This window comes from Schistocerca piceifrons, chromosome 5 (genome assembly GCF_021461385.2).
Source record: "Schistocerca piceifrons isolate TAMUIC-IGC-003096 chromosome 5, iqSchPice1.1, whole genome shotgun sequence".
Lineage (NCBI taxonomy): Eukaryota > Metazoa > Arthropoda > Insecta > Orthoptera > Acrididae > Schistocerca > Schistocerca piceifrons.
The window spans coordinates 116,587,953-116,605,663 of NC_060142.1; the positions used below are offsets into that span (position 1 = coordinate 116,587,953).

At 44.7% G+C, this 17,711-nt stretch overlaps 1 long non-coding RNA gene across 1 annotated transcript in view; it reads right to left on the reverse strand.

The window, feature by feature from the left end:
• Positions 1–256: 256 nt before the first annotated feature.
• The window catches only part of LOC124799308, a 232,034-nt gene continuing 214,579 nt past the window's right edge, over positions 257–17,711 (reverse strand). Inside the window, exon 3 of the long non-coding RNA XR_007017012.1 lies at positions 257–333. This is a non-coding gene — a long non-coding RNA (uncharacterized LOC124799308). The remainder of the gene's footprint in view (positions 334–17,711) is intronic.

Here is a 17,711-nt window from a genome sequence, read left to right on the forward strand (position 1 = left end):
TTATGGCGCCTTCTCAAGAGAATCGTGCATGCAGAGCCCATTCCAGATGTGGAGACACTGCAGCAGCGTATTCATGCTCTGGCTGCACGGTACAGCGCATATTAGACCGCAGTCTCTGTAAGAATGTATGACTGAATAAATGGTGTCTTAGCATGGAAACCATTCATTTCCGAAGTTCATTAGACATTTTTTGTACTGTATCCTCTCATCCATCAAACCCTAGAGCTTGTACACGGTGAAGAACAAAACGACCCTGTGGACATGCAGAACAGCTGCTGTACTTACGGATGCGTGAACTGCGCCAGTGGCGGTGGGTTCGGCTTCCCCCAGCGTCTGAAACAAAGCATCAAAGTTGTTAACAACCGGGTCTCAAGCAGCACTGAACTGTCCCCTAGCCTACGGTGAGAGTCTGCCTTTTATTTCTGTGCAAAATGATGATACTAATACGTGAATTCTTCTAGAACCTTACACATATGGTAGAGACGTTCTATTGGCTCTGAATTGTACCACGCATAGGGAACCTTACGACGAACAGCCAATCCAAGAAACAGTGCGAGAGTCGCCGCACACCGTACGGTGGCTTGCAGAGTACAGATTTAGATGCAGATTTGGCGTTGATTTGTTCTTAAGTTACCACCTACGTTAGAACCTGCTGTACAGACCCAGACAACAGCTTCCTCGCTTCCTTACGGGCGTAATTAACCTTGGCCTCTCGCTTAATCAAGCACACAAAGACGGGAGACTACACAGAGATGTAAATCAGAGTCGTAGGCAGACACAAAGGAACATATATGCTTATTACGGCACTCATATACAGATAGAAGAACCTCACTTAATCTAACGATATGATAGCACTGCACTGGCAAATGATGTTATTATGGCAATAAAACTTCTAGCGTTATCAGAATGGTAGCATGGATGACTCCCATGTTCGTTTCTGGTTATACTTTCAAACTATCATGGCAATATTTATTGATCAAGTTGTCATTGCCAACGAGGAACAAGATGTTTCATCCATTTGCTCGTTGGAAACCGGTAGCCTTCTCTAAACTTTTGACTGCTGCAACATGGCGCCTACACTGTTGATTCTTGTGGTCCGGAGGCTGACAATATCTATCAGGGAAACAAGTGCTGACTTCTTCACAGCGGTCCAAAACGTGAGCAAGTAAGCGCCACAACACGCTTCGAGTGCTATTTAAAATCTCGGCTCGCACAGGAAACAGTCGGCAGACAAACGTGGCACTATACTGTACTGCCAACCTGTCGGTGTCTTTGGCAGCAGTTTCGGAAGAACCAGTCAGTGTCGTCAAGTTGTTGAGATGCTGGCCAACATCGCACTGCAAGTGTGTATTCCTGCGCACGAAACCGTTCAAATTCCTACACAGTCTTGGTTTTAACAGAAATCGTCATCTCGGTAATAATAACTTTTTAATACACTCTGAAAAATCAGAGCAGCTAAGTATCCTTACTATAGCGTGGAGGCAGAAAAAAAAAAAAAACCGAAATAACATTGCCGTGGACGGAGCTTGCTTGTGTAGTACGCATTTTTGCCGCTAGGCGTCTATAGAGCAACTCACTGCTAGAGAGCCTATAGGCTCTCTACTCTCTGCCAGTTCAGTGCCGTCTTGTCAACCAGGCTTGTTCTGTTCATCTGCAGTGATTGATTCTGCTAGTGCTGTTATGTTCTTTTTTAGATTTTTATGATGGCCAGGTTTAAGTGAAGAACGTACAGCTGTCAAATTTTATTTTCTACTCAGTAAAAATGCTGCTCACGGTAGGGAGAATTTGAATGTCTTTCTAGAACATCTGAACTCGATCCACCCGAACATTCGTTTTACGATGGAGGTGGAAAAGGATGGTTGCCTTCCCTTTCTCGACGTGTTGGTTAGGAGGAAGGATGATGGATCATTGGGACATGCAGTCTACAGGAAACGTACTCACACCGACTTGTACTTACAAGCTAATAGTTGTCACCATTCGGCTCAGCGTGAAGGGGTACTTCGTACCTTGGTACACAGGGCACATGTCGTTTCTGACGCTGAGACTTTGCCAGCTGAGCTGTCCCATCTTGAAGTTACATTTCGTCAAAATGGTTACAGTGATAGACAGATTGAACGTGCGTTGCGCTATCGACCAACTGTACATCAGGTGATTGATGATAATTCTGAGTCAACACCTAAGTCTACTGCCTTCTTGCCTTACGTAGGAAACACGTCCAATAAGATCGGTCGTATTTTACGGAAATACGATGTGAAATGTGTTTTCCGACCTCCATCTAAAATTAGAGCACTTTTGAGTTCCGTTAAGGATGATCTTGGACTGCGTAAGGCGGGTGTATATCGCGTCCCTTGTAGCTGCGGCATGGCATATATTGGTCAAACTATCAGGACCGTGGAGGACAGATGTACTGAGCATAAACGGCACACACGATTACAGCAGCCAAATAGATCTGCTATTGCCGAACATTGCTTGGATACTGGTCACTCCATGTTATATAATAACACCGAGATATTGGCATGCACGTCCAGCTATTGGGACAGTGTGATTCGGGAGGCAGTTGAGATTAAATTAGCGAGCAACCTTGTTAACAGGGATGGAGGTTTCTGTTTAAACTCTGTTTGGAATTCGGCTCTCTCCCTTGTCAAGAAACAGAGGGACAGACTCAATGCTACCTCACCTGCGAATTCATAGTCTCACTATCGATAGCTCTGACTTTGGCCATCTTTGGTGGCACTAGTGTTCAGTGTGTGTGTGTTATCTTTCCTGCTTGGGTCCGAGAACCGAGGTATTAAATTTGCATGTACGTCGCCTGTCCGTTGCAGTTTGCCTTGAAAATGGCGGGGTGTTCTCCCGCCGAAATATCGGCGGTCGCTGAAAGTGTTACCTGGCTGAATTCCCGGAAGTTATTTGAAAACTGTTTTAATGTTGAAGACAGCTTACCAAGATGACGCTATGGGAAAAAAAGTGTATGAGTGGTTTGCTCGACTTAAAAATGGTGACATGTCGATTGATGAATAACATAGTTCTGGACGTCCATCAACTGCCCTAGTCGACGAAAATATTGGAAAAATGCGAGAGCTAGTGCTCACAGACCATCGACACGCCACTGATCAACCGTCAGAGAAGTTTTGAGAAGATTGTGCAACAGTGTTCGTCAGAAAAGACCCGATATGTAGCAGACACGAGACTGGTTCTTCCACCACGACAACGGACCTGCACACATAGCCATCCCTGTTAGACAGTTTCTGGCTGTAAATGGCGTGGTTCCGCTGCCCCACGCATCTTACTCGCCTGATCTGGCTCCGTGCGACTTTTTCCTATTTCCACGCATGAAAAGAGGTATTAAAGGAGACCGATTTGACAACATTCAAGAAGTCAAGAAAAGGCGAGGCAGGAGCTGTCAACCATTTCTAATTATGATTACAAAAAATGTTTCGACCAGAGGAGCACCGTTGGGACAGATGTATTAGTCTTAATGGAGACTATTTTGAAGAAGACAACATTGTTTTGTAAACAATTTGAAAATATATAGCTTTTAAAGAATAAATCCGATTTTTTTTATACCTCCTCGTATTTTTTGTCATCGGCCACCCTCAGACCACACATAAGATTTGCATGCAAATTTTCCGACTAGAATAATTACTGAAGCTTCTGAATCAATTTTTAGCCTCAAGTGCTTCATTTTGTTTAGTGTAATTAATTGTAAAGTTTTATCAGTATCCTTGAAAGTCCGGCTTCACTGAAGGAGAACCGCTAATCTCCTGAATGGGAGTCTCCTCCCTAAGCGTTTGCAACGTTAGGAATATCTTAAAAGCAAACCAAAGAGAAATTAAGTCATATATTACAATGAAAAGAATACCCCTAGCTGCATACAGGCGTTGATACAAGTCAACGGGGACAGCTGAAAATGTGTGCCCTGACCAGGACTCGAACCCAGGATCTCCTGCTTACATGGCCGACGCTCTATCCATCTGAGCCACCGAGGACACAGAGGCTAGTGCCAGTGCAGGGACTTATCTCTGGCACGCCTCCCGTGAACCCACATTCTCAACTTATTGTCCCGCACTATATTCATAGCGCCGCTGCCCATTATACTCATTACTCGCGGCTTTTTGCCTATTCCCGTAAGAGTTCGGGCACTGTTTGTTTATCCACACAGAAGAAGATGGTCAAATGGCCGGTGAGCCTTAACTATATATATACAGGGTGGTCCATTGATAGTGACCGGGCCCAATATCTCACGAAATAAGCATCAAACGAAAAAACTACAAAGAACGAAACTTGTCTAGCTTGAAGGGTAAAACCAGATGCCGCTATGGTTGGCCCGTTAGATGGCGCTGCCATAGTTCAAACGCATATCAACTGCGTTTTTTAAAATAGGAACCCCCATTTTTTATTACGTATTCGTGTAGAACGTAAAGAAATATTAATGTTTTAGTTGGACCACTTTTTACGCTTTGTGACAGATGGCGCTTTAATAGTCACAAACGTACAAGTCCGTGGTACCACGTAACATTCCGCCAGTGCGGATGGTGTTTGCTTCGTGATACATTACTCGTGTTAAAATGGACCGTTTACCAATTGCGGAATAGGTCGATATCGTGTTGATGTATGGCTACTGTGATCAAAATGCTTTGTATGCTGCTCGGTATCCCGGACGACATCATCCAAGTGTCCGGACCGTTCGCCGGATAGTTCCGTTATTTAAGGAAACAAGAAGTGTTCAGCCACATATGAAACGACAACCACGACCTGCAACAAATGATGATGCCCAAGTAGGTGTTTTAGCTGCTGTCGCGGCTAATCCGCACATCAGTAGCAGACAAATTGTGCGAGAATCGGGAATCTCAATAACGTCGGTGTTGAGAATGCCACATCAACATCGATTGCACCCGTACCATATTTCTATGCACCAGCAATTACATGGCGACGACTTTGAACGTCGTGTACATTTTGCCACTGGGCACAAGAGAAATTACGGGACGATGACAGATTTTTTGCACGCGTTCTATTTAGCGACGAAGCGTCATTCACCAACAGCGGTAACGTAAACCGGCGTAATATGCACTACTGGGCAACGGAAAATCCACGATGGCTGCGACAAGTGAAACATCAGCGATATTGGCGGGTTAATGTATGGTGCGGCATTATGGGAGGAAGGATAATTGTCCCCCATTTTATCGATGGCAATCTAAATGGTGCAATGTATGCTGATTTCCTACCGATGTTACTACAAGATGTTTCACTGCATGACACAATGGCGATGTACTTCCAACATGATGGATGTCCGGCACATAGCTCGCGTGCGGTTGAAACGGTATTGAATAGCATATTTCATGACAGGTGGATTGGTCGTCGAAGCACCATACCATGGCCCGCACGTTCCCCGGATCTGAAGTCCCCGGATTTCTTTTTGTGGGGAAAGTTGAAGGATATTTGCTATCGTGATCCACAGACAACGCCTGGCAACATGCGTCAGCGCATTTTCAATGCATGTGCGAACATTACGTAAGGCGAACTACTCGCTGTTGAGAGGAATGCCGTTACACGTATTGCCAAATGCAATGAGGTTGACGGACATCATTTTGAGCATTTATTGCATTAATGTGGTATTTACACTTAATCAGCGTGCGTTCTCAGAAATGAGAAGTTCACAAAGGTACGTGTATCACATTGGAACGACCTAAATAAAATGTTCAAAGGTACTGTACCTACATTCTGTATTTTAATTTAAAAAACCTACCTGTTACACACTGTTCGTCTAAAATTGTGAGCCATATGTTTGTAACTATTACAGCGCCATCTATCACAAAGCGAAAAAAGTGGTCCAACTAAAACATTCATATTTCTTTACGTACTACACGAATATGTAATAAAAAGTGGGGGTTCCTATTTAGAAAACGCAGTTGATATCCATTTGACCTATGGCAGCGCCATCTAGCGGGCCAATCATAGCGCCATCTGTTTTCCCCCTTCAAGCTAGACAAGTTTCGTCCCTTGTAGTTTTTTCGATTGACGCTTATTTCGTGAGATTTTTGGCCCAGTCACGATCAATGGACCACCCTGTATATACATATAAAGCCATGTATTGACAATTGATATGAGGAACTAAACACTGATGAGCCAAAACAATATGGTCACCTGCTTAATAGAGAGTTGGTAAATCTTTCGTACGCAAAACAACAGCGAGAGTGGCATGCTAGGGACAGGTTGGAACCCGACAGCGTCCCAGTTATGTCCTCTCGGCTTCAGGTCAGGTGAATTTGGTGGCTGAGACATCCTCGCGGGTTCCCTATCGTGCTCCTGAAACCGCCGTAGCACGATTCTCGCCTTGTGACACGGACGGGTACTCTGCTGGAACACGTCGTCGCTGTCGGGGAAGATATCGAGCATGACGGGATGCCAGTGGTCGGCAACAACGCTCGCCTGTGTCACAGTGACATAGCGGCTCGGATTACCACTACAGGTTCCCCGGGAGCCCAGGTGAACGACCCCACAGATTAACATTGTCCCCCAAGGATCTGCGTCCGTCGCGTGGTACATGTCCGGGAAACCGTTCGCCTGGATGAAACGTATAGGCAGACAACAGTTAACCTGGTGTGACAAGAAACTCGATTCATCCAACCGGAACACACCTTTCTGTTGACTTACGGTTCAATATCTGTGACCCGCGTAGCCACTGCAATCGCAAATGACTATGTCGTTCGGTCAACATGAGACCACGTTAAGAGTAGTTTGGTGTGAAGCCTTAACTTCAACAGTGTGCGCTGAACGGCACGATCCTAAACACTTTCCCCTGCACCAGCACCGAACTCTGCCGTCAAATGGGCCAAAAAATGGTTCAAATGGCTCTGAGCACTTCTGAGGTCATCAGTCCCCTAGAACTTAGAACTACCTAAACCTAACTAACCTAACGACATAACACCGTCGAACCTGCGACGGTAGCTGTCGCGCGGTTCCAGACTGAAGCGCCTAGAACCGCTCGGCCACTTTGGCCGGCAAATGGGCCAAAAATGGACGCCTGTCCTGCTTTACACAACGGCAACGCCGCCGATCGACTTCTGTGATGGAACATGGACGTCCAACACTGTCACCTCCTCGTCATTTCACCGTCGTTCAACCACTTCCCTCAGATGTTCACGACAGTAGTACGCCAGCAGCCGAAGTGCCTCGTCGTTTCCGAATTGTTCGTTTTCAGCAGGACTGTTGATAGAGCATCGACATATCATATTTTTCCAAAAAACATTATAAGTATCGACATTTTTGCCCCGATATACCGATATCGAAAAGGCAATATCAAGTGCCGATATTTTTGTTTTAGGTTAAATTTTTTTCACAATTTTCGCTAAATAATTGACATTGTACTTTTGAAATTGTAGTAGAAGATAATTTTACTTTCACTGCTTTTTTAGCTTTTATCACGTCGAATATTTTATCTTGACTGTGGCGCAAAAGAAGAAGAACGATTGCAATGGGGAATGGCGGTTTAAATCGAAATAACAATATTTCTGATGTGAAGAAATAGCAAACGAGTGGCGTTAAAAAAGAATTGTAACGCAACTACTGTGCTATTTCTTCACATCGGCATCCTTCAAAAACAGTTGCTGAAAGTCATGAACAAAAATCTAAGTGGCAAGACTGGTCTTTGCAGTGGGCGGAGACGAGTGAGGGCGAAATGCTGACGTAATCGGCGCTAGGTGGTACCAACAGAAACTGCAACGTTTAGCTTCAGCACCCACTTCTGAGACTACATCTGCTAGGTCACTGACGTTGGCAGAAATGAAAAAGTAGGCAAGTCGACATGAAGTGTTCTGGACAAATCCGATATGTGACGAACCGAACGGCGGACCCATGGTCACCTTTTACTGTGCCACTTGCCTGCAGTAGTTACCACTGTTAGCCAAGTCGTTATCGCCAGGCGTGAACGTGCATCGTTTTCCTTTCAGTTCTCGCTGTAAGGGGGATAGGCAGGCTGCTAGCTTGTTGATGTACAGAATATCTAATAGTAAGTCAATACTTAAACATACAGCTCTAAAACTGGCAGTGTATTTGCAATGTGCAGCCGATATTTTTATGGGCACGTACGCAGATATTTCTTACGTGGATATATCGATACTTTCTTTTGATGTATCGAGGGCCGATAATGATATTATTTAAATATCGATATATCAGATTACCAATATTTTTAAGCCGAGCGAGGTGGCGCAGTGGTTAGCACACTGGACTCGCATTCGGGAGGACGACGGTTCAATCCCGTCTCCAGCCATACTGATTTAGGTTTTCCGTGATTTCCCTAAATCTTTTCAGGCAAATGCCGGATGGTTCCTTTGAAAGGGCACGGCCGATTTCCTTCCCAGTCCTTCCCTAACCCGAGCTTGCGCTCCGTCTCTAATGACCTCGTTGTCGACGGGACGTTAAACATTAACCACCACCACCAATATTTTTAACAATCTGAACAGTCCTAGTTCCCAGATGCCACGTCACAATAAGCTATCCTTTGTCAAAGTTACTTGCCTCCAGAAATTGCGGCCTATGTCGTCCCTAGAATGGTTCCCCATTCGTCCTTGCCCCGATTTTATGATTCGTTACAGTCACAAGCTCACAACGACACAAGGTTGTATTCAGTGTCGCGGTCGGCAGTCATCATAATGATTGGCCCATCAGCCTTGAGCCGTGCTGCAGCTCGCGTTGGTGCTGTTTGTAGGTTTCCACCCTCTGTTGGAGGCCAGACTGTATCGTTTAGCTGGCATGGTTGTGGTTATTTGTCTTCTTCTCTTGTTGACTGGCGCCACTCGTTTCGCAAGCGTTGCCTGTCCGCTAGTGGCAGCAGCGGCGGTTATCGATATGTAGTACTGTTGCCCTATATTTGGGGCGACGTGGTTGTTTTTCCGTGTCGTGTGAGAGTGGCAGTTCGGTTGGGGACTCAGGAGGAGCTAGGTCTGCGCAGTGCGCGAACACGCTGGGACTGCTGGCGGTGCCGCATGGAAGGGCTGTGGTCACGAGGGTGCACGGCCTCGTGGTAAACCGGATCCAGCAAGCTTTAAGATGAGTGCATTTCAATCCAAGTAGAGAAACCTCCACCACTGTGATATCTCGAGATTCTCCAGTGGTTTGGGTTCGTGTTGCTGTTCGTAGTGTCGCCGAGGCGAAGAGGAGTGAGTGGAGTGCTTTCGGCATATTGTTCCATCGTTGCATTTGGTTTATCGGACGTCAGGTAGCCTCAGTAAGATTATCATTAGTCATACGTAGACTGCTACTAGTCTGAGTGAAGTAAATGCAACTCTTGGCTGCCTATCTCATTGCTCGTGAAAAGGATTGTTGCCGGACCCTCTCAGAGGTAGATCCTGGAGCGGAACCTGTGGCCCCTTGGTTCTTGTGTTTTATTATCTTAACATCTTATTCCCCCAGTGTTGATCAGTTGCTTACTTTTTAATTAACCTTTGCTATTGTATTCCCTGTTTTACAGCAGATTCCTAAATTTTTTTAATATTATTGCCATTCCTTGCGTGTGGTGATCAGTTGCTTGTCTTTTTAAATTAACCTTTGCTATTGTATTGGCTCTTTCACAGCAGGTTTTCAATTTTTTTTATATAATTGCCGTTCCTGGCGTGCAGGGCCTGCAGCCATGATTTTGGTCTTTTGCTTAAAAAAGTAGTTCGGTATTTGTATTTTAGGAGTAAGCCTTAAAACCTTATTTACTGCCATTCCTGGCCTCCGATACCTTCTGCTGTGTTTGTGGCCACTTACCTTTTAATATTTCAATACCTGTAAGTTGTAAATTGCAGCTAGTCCTTAAACATTCTTAATTTATTGCCGTGCTTGGCGTGTAAGGCTGTCATCACAGTCCACAATCGTAACCGAATCCAGCCTCCCTCCGCTCTATCATGTTTCAAGTATACTCGTACGTAAAGTGATTTGTACATAACCTTACGACGGAAATACCTTTTACTACAGAATGAGGTTTTCACTCTGCAGCGGAGTGTATGCTGACATGAAACTTCCTGGCACATGAAAACCGTGTGCCGGACCGAGACTCGAACTCGGGACCTTTGCCTTTCGCGGGCAACTGCTCTACCATCTGAGCTACCCAAGCACGACTCACGCCCCGTCCTCACAGCTTTACTTCCGCCAGTACCTCGTCTCCTACTTTCCAAACTTTAAATAAGCTCTCTGCGAACGTAGGAGAGCTTCTGTAAAGTTTGGAAGGTAGGAGACGAGGTACTGGCGGAAGTAAAGCTTGGGTAACTCAGTTAAATACACAACGCTTACGCTACCACCTGAAGAGGGTGGACTTGGTCTAGTGAACGTATATGAAAAGGCACGGGCGTTATTCGTCAGTACCATTTTACGACAGTGGCGCGGTCAATTTCGCAATATCTCGGGTGCGTTGGCCGATGTACTAGCGCGCACTTCAATGCTGCCCCCAGTCAATGTGGGCCATATTTCACCGAAGGTGTCACATTTCAAGTTTTTTTTTTTTTTTTTGGAGCTTAGCTATGTCAGAGAATCCTTCCCAGCAACACGACTACCGACGACGCGAGATGTATACCAACTCTTACTGCGCCGGTGCCCCAGGAATACCCTGGAAAAGAATTACCCAGACAAGAACTGGCGACAGATATGGCGCGTTATACGGAACGTTTACCTCCCAACGTCGGCACGCTCAACATGGTATGTGGTGGTAAATAGCAAGTTCGCAACGAACAACGGCGGCACGCGATTCTTTTGGCAGACACTCCACTATGTTTAGGCTGCGCAACAGTGGACACTGATGAACATCGTTTAGCATGTAGTGGGACGGCTCCAGTGTGGCACTTAGCACAACAGATATTGGCGTTCCTGTTACGCTCCGCCTCTCACACAATTTCAGCAGACAAACTTTTTTTCCCCCCAAGAATCTTATTTTCCGGTCCAAAAAACCAGTGCAGTGACATGGGTACGGGGAATGGTGGTGGGCTACGTCTATAACGAATCGAAAAGGACAAAATGGATTTTTGGCATTTTCTCCTGGATGGACACACGAAGCTGCAATAACATAAGATATATGGGCAAGAGTTCGCTAATTACTTGCGACTTACATTTACCGACCCGGCGGCCAGATGGGGCGTGACGGGTGAGAGATGAGATAGACGAAGAAGCCGAGATAAACATCGATCACACGTACGGGCCCTTAGTTAATTACGAGAAGACGACCCAGTCTTACACCAACGTCTGGAGAACGAGTCGATAGATGGCTCTCTTGCTCTATCGAACGTCGGGTCGTGAGCAGGTGTCGCCCCCGACACGAATTTCATTTCATTGCTACAGGAGCATGTTTCGTTTGTATTTGTACTATATCTTCATGTCTTTCACTTGGACATTTTCAGTTTTATTCATTTCCGTAATTAATTAATTTTCAAATTCGCCGCTATTTGTCAACTTTTGGACATTGTAGACACTATTTATGCGGCAGTACAACAACGTGTATGTCAGCAAAGGTTGTAAGTCTGACATTGGAAAAAAGAAAAAGTTGGTAGAGCACTTGCCCGTGAAAGCAAAGGTCCCGAGTTCGAGTCTCGGTCCAGCTCACAGTTTTAATCTGCCAGGAAGTTTCAACTTTTACTACCTCTCCTGAATTGTAGCTTTTAGTGAGAAGTGCCTGGCGAGATATCGACCGAGCACCTGCTATCGAGCTTCTGAACGCTGAGAGCGGCGGCCGGACTGGTGAAAACCGTGTTAGCGGCGTGCAGACGGCGGCGTCAGCCCCTCAAGAAGCCCCACGAGTGAGCAGCCCGCATTCTTGCGGCGGACTGCGCTCGGTCGGGCCCCGCCGGCTGCCGCTAACACACTTCTGGACGCTTCTCCTCGCAGTCCCGCAGCCTGCCCGTTCCCCTCCATCCCAGCGCGCTTGATACTCTCCCTATTCAGTCCCCAAGTTTAGCCGGCCAAGGACTTCCTAATGGAACCTCGCAGTTGCAGCAGAACCACTAGCACCGTACAATACCCAGAAGCTTAATTTGCTATATGTCGCCGACAGCCTTGCCGCAGTGGTAACAGCAGTTTTCCTCAGATCACCAAAGCGCCGTCGGGCTTGGCTAGCACTTGGATGGGTGACCATCCGGGTCTGGCGAGCGCTGTTGGTAAGCGGGGTGCACTCAACCCTTGAGAGGCCAGTTCAGGAGACGCTAGACGGAGAAGTAGCGGCTGCGGTCACGAAAGCTGACACCGCCCGGGAGAGCGGCGTGTTGACGACATACTCCGTATCCGCATCCGGTGACGCATGAGGATGACACGGTGGATGGTCGGTACCGTTGGGCCTTCAAAGCTTTAGCGGACAGGCTTTGTCTTTCGTATTCTGCTATGTGGAGTATAGTTTTTTTAACATATGCCGTCACTATTCGCCCTCGTCTTTCCGGCAACAGTTGTCGCCTTTTAGGAACCATTTGCACTCGAGCACAGACGATATTTAATTTACTGAACTTAGATTATATGTCTCGATTTTTTAAGACAAGAGAAAGCAAAACAAAGGAATTAACACCGCTCTCTTGTCGCAGCCAGTAGGCATCACCACTCTTTTGTCATTCGTCGTCCTAGAAGGACGTAAGATTTTGCGTGGCTCCACAGTTAGCCATATTGACATTTATTAGCAGAAAAGACGCTCAGAATTAATAGGCGGCTCTCATTTTTGAATTATCTGCAATTATTTACCTAGAATTTTACGTGTCATTCATATCGTAATGTATATGTTGAAATGAATACATGTTTTATTTAATCGAATGCTTTTCTCCGTTTTAGTAGTTTTAGTCACCCCATTGTCATGATTGAAGCTGTGGTCAGATATCAGACTCTATCTACAAAAATATATAATGAGCCCTGGCTACGTTCCGTACATCTTCGGACGTGCGAAGCTCGATAAATTCACGGCGTAAATTGCATTTACCTTATTGTGTGACCTCAATGAACAATACTATTTAAGATTTTATGAAACATTAAGAAATTCAAATCCAATCTTAAAGGCGAAACAAACTTTAATCTCTCAATTACTTATCCAAGCAACAAACTATTATTATTATTATTATATTATTATTTTATTTTATTTTTATTTGTTAAACGCCCCTGTCAAATCAAGTCAAATTTCTGTAGGCCTTCCAATTTATTATTGTGGAGCTATATACAATTTCAACACACGGAAGTAATAACGAAAACAGAGAAAGGGAAGGCAGGGCCAATAAATGTCAACAGAAGTCTGCCACAAGGGTGTACCCTTTCCTCTGCCTTACCTATGCATGTTGTAAACGAAAGAGTCCCGCCGCTTTTTCGTCTCTATGCGAAAGCTAATCTCTACTGTAGGGATTTTTATATGATCTCCACTAGTAGTCTACATCTGCACAGACAATGGGCAAGCTACAGTACGGTGAGTGGCGGAGGGTACTTTATACCACTATTTGTCATTTCTATTCCTGTTCCACTCACAAACAGAGCGAGGGAAAAGCGACTGTCTATATGCCTCCGTATGAGCCGTAATTTCTCTATCTTATATTCATGGTCCTTATGCGCAATGCATGTCGGCGGCAGCAGACTCGTTCGGCAGTCAGCTTCAAATGCTGGAGCCGACCGGGGTGGCCGATCGGTTCTAGGCCCTACAGTTTGGAACCGCGCCACCGCTACGGTCGCAGTTTCGAATCCTGCCTAGGGGATGGATGTGTGTGATGTCCTTAGGTCAGATAGGTTTAAGTAGTTCTAAGTCCTAGGGGACTGATGACCTCAGAAGTTAAGTCCCATAGTGCTCAGAGCCATTTGAACCATTTTTTCAAATTCTGGTCCTCTAAATCTTCTCAATAGCGTTTCTCCAAAAGAACGTCGCCTTCCCTCCAGGGATTCCCATTCGAGTTCCCGAAGCATCTCCGTAACACTTTACGCGTTGTTCGAACCTATCGGTAACAAACCTAGCAGCCCGCTTAGTTAGATTGATTCATGGGGAAGAATTGTGTGTATAACTGGTCACCGCTAAGTAATGTTGTACATCTACTGATCTACAATTCTCTCCAATCCACATTTAAGTGCCTGGCAGAGGGTTCATCGAACGAATTTCACTCTATTTCTCTACCATTCCACACACTAACAGTGTGGAGCAAAAATGAAAACTTAAAATTTCTCCGTGCGAGTTTTGATTTCTCATACATTATTAACAATGATCATTTTCCCCTATGTAGGTTGGTGTCAGCACAGTACTTTCGCATTCGGAGGAGACAGCTGGCTATTGAAATTTCGTGAAAAGGTATTGCCTCTCCGAAAAATGCCTTTGTTTTAATGATTGCCAGTCCAACCAGCGTATCATATCCGTGACACTCTCTCCCTACTTCGAGAAAACACAAAAACAGCTGCCCTTCTTTGGACTTTTTCGATGCCCTCCGTGAATTCTATCTGGGAAACATCCCATGCCGCTCAGCAGTATTCTAGCAGGGGACAGACAAGCGTAGTATAGGCAGTCTCTGTTGCGTCTTCTAAGTGTTCTGCCAGTAAAACGCAGTCTTTGGTTTGCCTTCCCCACAACATTATGTTTTTATCGTGCCACTTTAAGCTATTCCTAATTATAATTCCTAGATATTCAGCTTAATCGACAGTCTTTAGATTTGTGTGATTTGTAACAGAAATTTAACAGATTTGTGTGGATGAACTCATACTTTTTCCTTATTCAGAGACAACTGCCACTTTTCGCACCATACAGATATTTTGTCTAAATCATTTTTCGTTTGGTTTTGAGTTTCTGATCACTTTAATATGCGATAAATGAGGCCATCATCCGCAGACAATCCAAGAGGGCTGCTCAGATCGTCTCTTAAAGCGTTTATACAGAAGAGGGCTTACAACACTTGCGTTCTACTCGAATTTTTACAATCCAAGAGGGCTGCTCAGATCGTCTCCTAAAGCGTTTATACAGAAGAGGGCTTACAACACTTCCGTTCTACTCGATGATTTTCCGTCGATTACCCTTGTGGCAGAGAAATCACGAATCCAGTCGTGCAACTGAAGCGATACTCCAAATATATGTAGTTTCGCTAGAAGCCGCTTGTGGCGGACGGCACCAGAAGTGTTTTGGAAATCAATTTGAGCTCTCCTGCCGACAGCACTCATTACTTCGTCAGAATAAAGTGTTGTGTTTCACAAATTTTCTGAATGCGAGCTGACTGTACCTACAAATCATAGATGAATGTGTAATGTATGTATTGTTATGTGTTTTCCGTTTGGAGCGACATCTCGTGGCAACAATGGGAGGTATGAGCTGGTCAGCTAGAAAGGAGGTGTTAACTGGTGGGAAAAGCACTAAAATAAACAGCAGCCACAACACCATACGGTGCAGCAAAGCTTGACCGGAATCTGTTACGTCTGATAGCGTAGTGGTGAAGTGCGTGCTGGAAAATCGTAATATACTGAGATAGAATCGCAGCCAGACCACGGGTCTCTCAGTCTGCCTTTCAACCTGGCATTGGCCAGAAACGACATGTGGTACGGATTGCACGTTAGTCCACAGGTCTCCTTTCTCTGGTTAGATAACTGGGGCCGATTAGGGACACACAGCTCGTCGAAGTGGTGTTGAATTGAAAGAATTCCACCAGGCTATCTAACTACATGGAATTTTTATTTCCATAATTTTTACATGTCTCCTTGTTTACCCATTATAAACCGAAGCTTCCCGCACCGTTTTCCTGCCAGTATGTGGAGGCTAATAGCTGGAACAGCTGCAGGGATTTTAATACTAACAGACAGATTCACAAATAATGTTTGCCGTCTGGCTGTAGATATTTAGAGCTACCCGTGACAGCTGAGGTGGGTCGCTAGTTCAATATACGAGGGCTATTCGGAAAACCACAGTCAAAATCAAAACCGTTGTATTGGCAACAGTTTGCTACAGATTCCAGCTACTTCTCTACACACAAAATCAAATAGGGGTAATGCAGGAGTAGGTTTAATAATGAATAAAAAAAAATAGGAGTGCGGGTAAGCTACTACAAACAGCATAGTGAACGCATTATTGTGGCCAAGATAGACACGAAGTCCACGCCTACTACAGTAGTACAAGTTTATATGCCAACTAGCTCTGCAGATGATGAAGAAATTGATGAAATGTATGATGAGATAAAAGAAATTACTCAGGTAGTGAAGGGAGACGAAAATTTAATAGTCATGGGTGACTGGAATTCGACAGTAGCAAAAGGAAGAGAAGGAAACGTAATAGGTGAATATGGATTGGGGCTAAGATATGAAAGAGGAAGCCGCCTGGTAGAATTTTGCACAGAGCATAACTTAATCATAGCTAACACTTGGTTCAAGAATCATGAAAGAAGGTTGTATACATGGAAGAACCCTGGAGATACTAAAAGGTTTCAGATAGATTATATAATGCTAAGACAGAGATTTAGGAACCAGATTTTAAATTGTAAGACATTTCCAGGGGCAGATGTGGACTCTGACCACAATCTATTGGTTATGAACTGTAGATTAAAACTGAAGAAACTGCAAAAAGGTGGGAATTTAAGGAGATGGGACTTGGTTAAACTGACTAAACCAGAGGTTGTAAAGAGTTTCAGGGAGAGCATAAGGGAGCAATTGACAGGAATGGGGGAAAGAAATACAGTAGAAGAAGAATGGGTAGCTTTGAGGAATGAAATAGTGAAGGCAGCAGAGGATCAAGTAGGTAAAAAGACGAGGGCTAGCAGAAATCCTTGGGTAACAGAAGAGATACTGAATTTAATTGATGAAAGGAGAAAATATAAAAATGCAGTAAGTGAAGCAGGCAAAAAGAAATATAAACATCTCAAAAGTGAGATCGACAGGAAGTCCAAAATGGCTAAGCAGGGATGGCTAGAGGACAAATGTAATTATGTACAGGCTTATCTCATGAGGGGTAAGATAGATACTGCCTACAGGAAAACTAAAGAGACCTTTGGAAAAAAGAGAATCACTTCCAAGAATATCAAGAGCTCAGATGGAAACCCAGTTCTAAGCAAAGAAGGGAAAGCAGAAAGGTGGAAAGAGTATATCGAGGGTCTATACAAGGGCGATGTTCTTGAGGACAATATTATGTAAATGGAAGATGAGGTAGATGAAGATGAAATGGGAGATATGATACTGCGCGAAGAGTTTGACAGAGCACTGAAACACCTAAGTCGAAACAAGGCCCCGGGAGTAGACAACATTCCATTAGAACTACTGACAGCCTTGTGAGAGCCAGGCCTAACAAAACTCTACCATCTGGTGAGCAAGATGTATGAGACAGGCGAAATACCCTCAGACTTCAAGAATAATATAGTAATTCCAATCCCAAAGAAAGCAGGTGTTGACACATGTGAAAATTACCGAACTATCAGTTTAATAAGTCACAGCTGCAAAATACTAACGCGAATTCTGTACAGACGAATGGAAAAACTGGTAGAAGCCGACCTCGGGGAATATCAGTTTGGATTCCGTAGAAATGTTGGAACACGTGAGGCAATACTGACCCTACGACTTATCTTAGAAGAAAGATTACGGGAAGGCAAACCTACGTTTCTAGCATTTGTAGACTTAGAGAAAGCTTTTGACAATGTTGACTGGAATATTCTCTTTCAAATTCTGAAGGTAGCATGGGTAAAATACAGGGAGCGAAAGGCTATTTACAATTTGTAGAGAAACCAGATGGCAGTTATAACAGTCGAGGGACATGAAAGGGAAGCAGTGGTTGGGAAGGGAGT